The sequence below is a fragment of the Mastomys coucha genome, unplaced genomic scaffold, assembly GCF_008632895.1.
Source record: "Mastomys coucha isolate ucsf_1 unplaced genomic scaffold, UCSF_Mcou_1 pScaffold23, whole genome shotgun sequence".
NCBI lineage: Eukaryota > Metazoa > Chordata > Mammalia > Rodentia > Muridae > Mastomys > Mastomys coucha.
The window spans coordinates 6533342-6538151 of NW_022196906.1; positions in this window are offsets into that span (position 1 = coordinate 6533342).

Genomic DNA, 4810 nt, shown 5'->3' on the forward strand with positions numbered 1-4810 from the left:
GTGTAAGTTTTCTGGGCTCTGCTACAGCAATTTGTGGACAGCCTCTTCATTCTCACTGCACAATTATTTCTTTATATGGTCTGAACAGCTGCAGAACTGAGAAGAGTTTTAGTCAGTTGTCACTGAATACCTGAGACTGCAGTGTAGAACTACATTATAAAGCCAAGAATTACATTTCATGAGATTAATAGGCAGAAATAATTGATGTCATTCTTTATGCTCCAAGTGTTTTATGCAGTTCAACTCATTACCACTCCTGGCATTCCTGTATTGTAAGTCGGAGGGCAGGTTTTCTACCTCATCCTCATTACTTACTAGGATAGTGGAATGAGCAGGGAGAGGGAATGATCATAGAGAGCTCTTGTGTAATTCAAGAGTAAGGCTACAGAGAAGTTTATGACCCCAGACATTAGAATAGGGCAGACTAGCATTGTTCCTAAAATAGCTAAAACACAAGGTACTGGAGGGCAGGTAATATGAAGGTACAGTATATAAGACACACAATTTTCAAATAAAAATTACAAAAACCATAATCACAAGAAAGCTGATGTCAGAAGGGTGGGACACTCATCCTGTTAGTGCAAGGCTACTCTGTGAACAAACTTCTGTCAGCCTGCTTGAAAGGCATATAGTATTACTCATGGGTGGGACCTAGTATTTTTACCTTGATAGAAAGTGTATTCAAAATCAAAATTAGCGTGGAGTCACAACCCTGTGTGTGTCTTGGAGAATGTATAGCAAGACTCAACAGAAGGATAACAGGAGAACTTCCCAGAATGTGAGCAGCAACCTGGAGACTCAGATCAAATAAAAAGCTGAAATCAGCTTGACCACCGGCATTCATCTCTTCCTGATCCAGATACAGTGTACACACCTAACCCAAGGGTCTGTCTCCTTGATGAAAAAAATCTCTTCTCCCTTGGCTTTCCCTTGTTTAGCACTAATAAAGTTCCAACAAAATAAATCAATAAAATCAGTCTTTCCTTCAACTTATTTTGAACAGACAGCTGCAAGTAAATGATTGCTCAGAGCTCAGGCCCCAAAGAGACAACTCTATCACCCCATTTCCAGTTCAGAGACCAGCCTGGACCATGGAACAGAGAAGATGTGAGACCTAGAATCAGAGAAATACTGTTCTCCAGTATCAGAATCACAGAATACTGTCCTCTAGGCAGGACCATCACTGTTAAACATTTAAACGCTCTGTAGCTGTGACGACCTGTCCAAGACCCACATCTGATATCAGATTGGACCATCCACATTACACTATAGAATAGGGAAGAGTTCTCATGCTTCCAGCTCTTTCTGAGATTTATACAGTTAATAGTTTCTTGAGGAGTAACAATGATTGCCTGCAATAGTTTCTGGAGGAATGAGAATGATTGCCTACATGGTCATGCACCTGTAAGTAACCATGATTGAAGTCCTTAGTTCACCACCAACAACACTAAAAACAAAGGGGAGAATGAAAACAGAAGGAGTATATACATTATTGGAAAGAGGAAGGACATCACTAGGGATAGAACGGGGAGAAGGTAGTATTAAAGTTCTTCATATATGATCCAACAATGTAAGCCATATATGATTATACCACAGTAAAACTATGTAATTAATATACCCTAATAAAAGCTTAGAAACAATTGTCCTAATAAATATTTTGTCATATAAGCCAACTGAATAAAACAGTAAACAAGACATGAATATGAGTTATTAGAGTCACTTTTTCTTTTTTAATGAGCAGATAGCAGTTGTGGAAAGGAAGAAAGCATGGAAAGCGAAACAAGAAAAAAAAAATCCCTTCAATTCTGAGGAGGAAGACCTGGGTTCCCATTGTGACTTTGAAGCTGACATTCTTTATGATCTGGGAAAGTGCAGTTAATACTATTTCCCACAGGATTTAATGAATTTAGTTTTGAGCCTAGAGATGTTTATTAGTGAAAAAACATATAATAAACTGCTAATGATACCTGAGGACACACATTCTAAACTCATCTGCCTGACCTGGCAAGCCAGTGAGGAACTTATTCACAAGCCAGTCCTAATACAGCTATTTTGGAGTTTAGTAAAGGAGAACATTCTCAAAGCCCAGAGCAAAATGGCGAGTGTTTTCTGTTACAGTGTGAGCTGTGATACACTGCTTTTATCCCACAGATGCTATTTAAAGTGGCAGAATCATATGACATGATTAATGAACGCAAAGGCACAGAGCAGAAATAGAACAAGGCAAAGCAATTTCAAGTGGGTAGATACTCGTTCTTTATCCTAAGATATGTCTCAAGAACTTGATGGCAGTGATGCAGCCAAACAGGGCAAGATACCACATAATGGAAATAACCATGATATGTATGATAAAATGTAGACAATTGTGCTTTGTCACAAAATAATAGCGAGTAAGAAATAAATAAATGCTAATTTCCAAGTTTTCACATTCATGTTTGAGGCAATGCACAACTATTTATTGCTCCCATCCATGTGCACTGCAAAAACTGCATTAGCTGTAATGATGCAGAAACTCTTCTGGAAAATATGATAGAATCAGAAAAATAAACCTCTGCTTTATGATCGTCAGGAATGCTTGGTCTTAGTTTCTTTGGTTTTTAAAAATACAATCAATTGGCTTCTATCTATTTCTCTGTCTCTATCACTGTACTTGACTCTGTGCCTCTCTCATGCACACACACACACACACACACACACACACACACACACACACACAAAACTGAACAACACATTGAATTCTTTCAGAGAATTGAAGTCTTAGAACAAACCATCAGCCCTAAAACTGGAAACAGGAAAATATAGAAGAATACTACTACTTGGATGGTGTCCAAGGTAGACAGTTGGTGTTAGAACATTCAGATAGACCGGGTTGAGAGTTTAAAACCCCACTGTAACAATATTGTTTTTTAAAGACTGATATGCCCAATGTCTATCTGGAAGATTTATATCACAGCTCTCTGCTGCTTATGGCAGATATGTTCACAGCAGAAGTTGTACTAAGAATGGTGGATCAGGGATTTGGGTGACTTAAAAACTCATTTGAAGTCTGTCCTGGAGTGCTTGTGTATATCTCCTAGAGATATAATGGCTGGATCTCAGATGGAGGGTAGAATCAGGAGCCATGCACGAAAAGTAGAAGTCTCTGGAAGCTAGAAAAGGCAGGAGAATCAATGCTACCCCCAATCCACCCACCCTACCCCCGACACTAACCACCACGTGACCCAGAAAACATTTCCTTGCATCACCTTGATCATTGCCCTGTGATTCTGGTTTTTCATATCTGTGTTTGAAATGACAAGAAAATTAACTAAAACAATAATCTGAGCATTCTTAGTTTTCTTTGTTCCCTACTGTTTGCCTTCCATTAACCCCCTCATACTCTCTCTCCCCTCTGCCTTCCTGCGTTTCTTTATCTAACCTGTGCTGATCTTTTAGTTTGTGGCTGTGATGGTTTGTATATGCTTAACCCAGGGAGTGGCACTATCAGGAAGTGTAGCCTTGGTGGAATAGGTGTGTCACTGTAGTCATGGACAATTAACCCCCTCTTAGCTGCCTAGAAGCCAAACTTCTGCCAGCTGCCTTCAGAACAAGAGATAGAACTCTCAGTTCCTCCAGCCAACTGTCTGCTTGGATGCTCCACGCTCCTACCTTGAGGATAATGGACTGAACCTCTGAACCTGTACGTAAGCCCCACTGAAATGTCATTCTTGTAATAGTTGCCTTGGTGATGGTTTCTCTTTACAGCAGTAAAACCCTAACTAAGACAGGGGCTGTAAAATCAGGGTAGGGTATTCATGATTTTCATATATATTTGGTAAACACCATTCCTCCTCCTTTCCTCATTGCTTCTCTCCTCCCTTTGGATTTAGGAAGGATGAATAAGAAAGCCCTACTTCCTATCCCTGACTCTTTACAAGTCTCTCACATGTTATTAATGTCAACTTTTCTTAGTTACTGAATCCAAAGGTTTTGTCACCACCTCTGATCTTCTCTCAGATCCCTCATCCAGCCTCTTAGAAAACCCTATTAGCAAGCTGTGTGTAGCAAGAATGCATTGTATTTAGTTCTATGCTGGCAGGAACAGAACGGAGCACAACAAAGTACACAACCTTACTTATGAGGGCCTTGAAAGTTACTAAATGAAGGGATTGAGCTGGCTATCTAAATTTACTTTATGGTCTTTGTTTTATTGAGGATCTATTTAAAAAAAGATCAACAAATGACAGGACCTAGCTGTGTAAATGACCTTGCTAAATATGTTAATTTTTTTGTAAAAAAAAAAAAGCTTATTTTCCTTATTTTCACATTAAACTGAAGCCTCTTTTTGCAAGTTCAGAAATCTATGGAAAAGCAGTTTTTAATCATATTTTATGTCCCTGTACCTTTTTTTTCTTAATAAAATGGTTTACAAAAAGAATGTAAACAATTTATGATATGGCAGTTACACTCAGAGTTCCCAGAGAGTTGGTGATACTGAGTAAAAAACCATTCAGGCAACTTAGACAACTGTTGCCAGCAACATTCCTTATGTGCGCCATTAAGAGCACCTCCAGATGAATGAGGGACATTCACTTAATTTTTAAATTGTATTTGGAATAATTACTGCTGTGTACTAAGAACTTGACCCAAATAAAAATCACACGAAGTATAAAAAAAAAAAGAAAAGAAAAGAAAGAAAACCCTATTAGCAAACCCTTCAGCTCCCTCTGTCCTTTCTCTAACTCCTTCAGTTGAAGGTTCTGTGTCCCAGTGTAGGGGAATGCCAGGGCCAGTAAGTGGGAGAGGGTGGGATGACAAGCAAGGGGGGGGA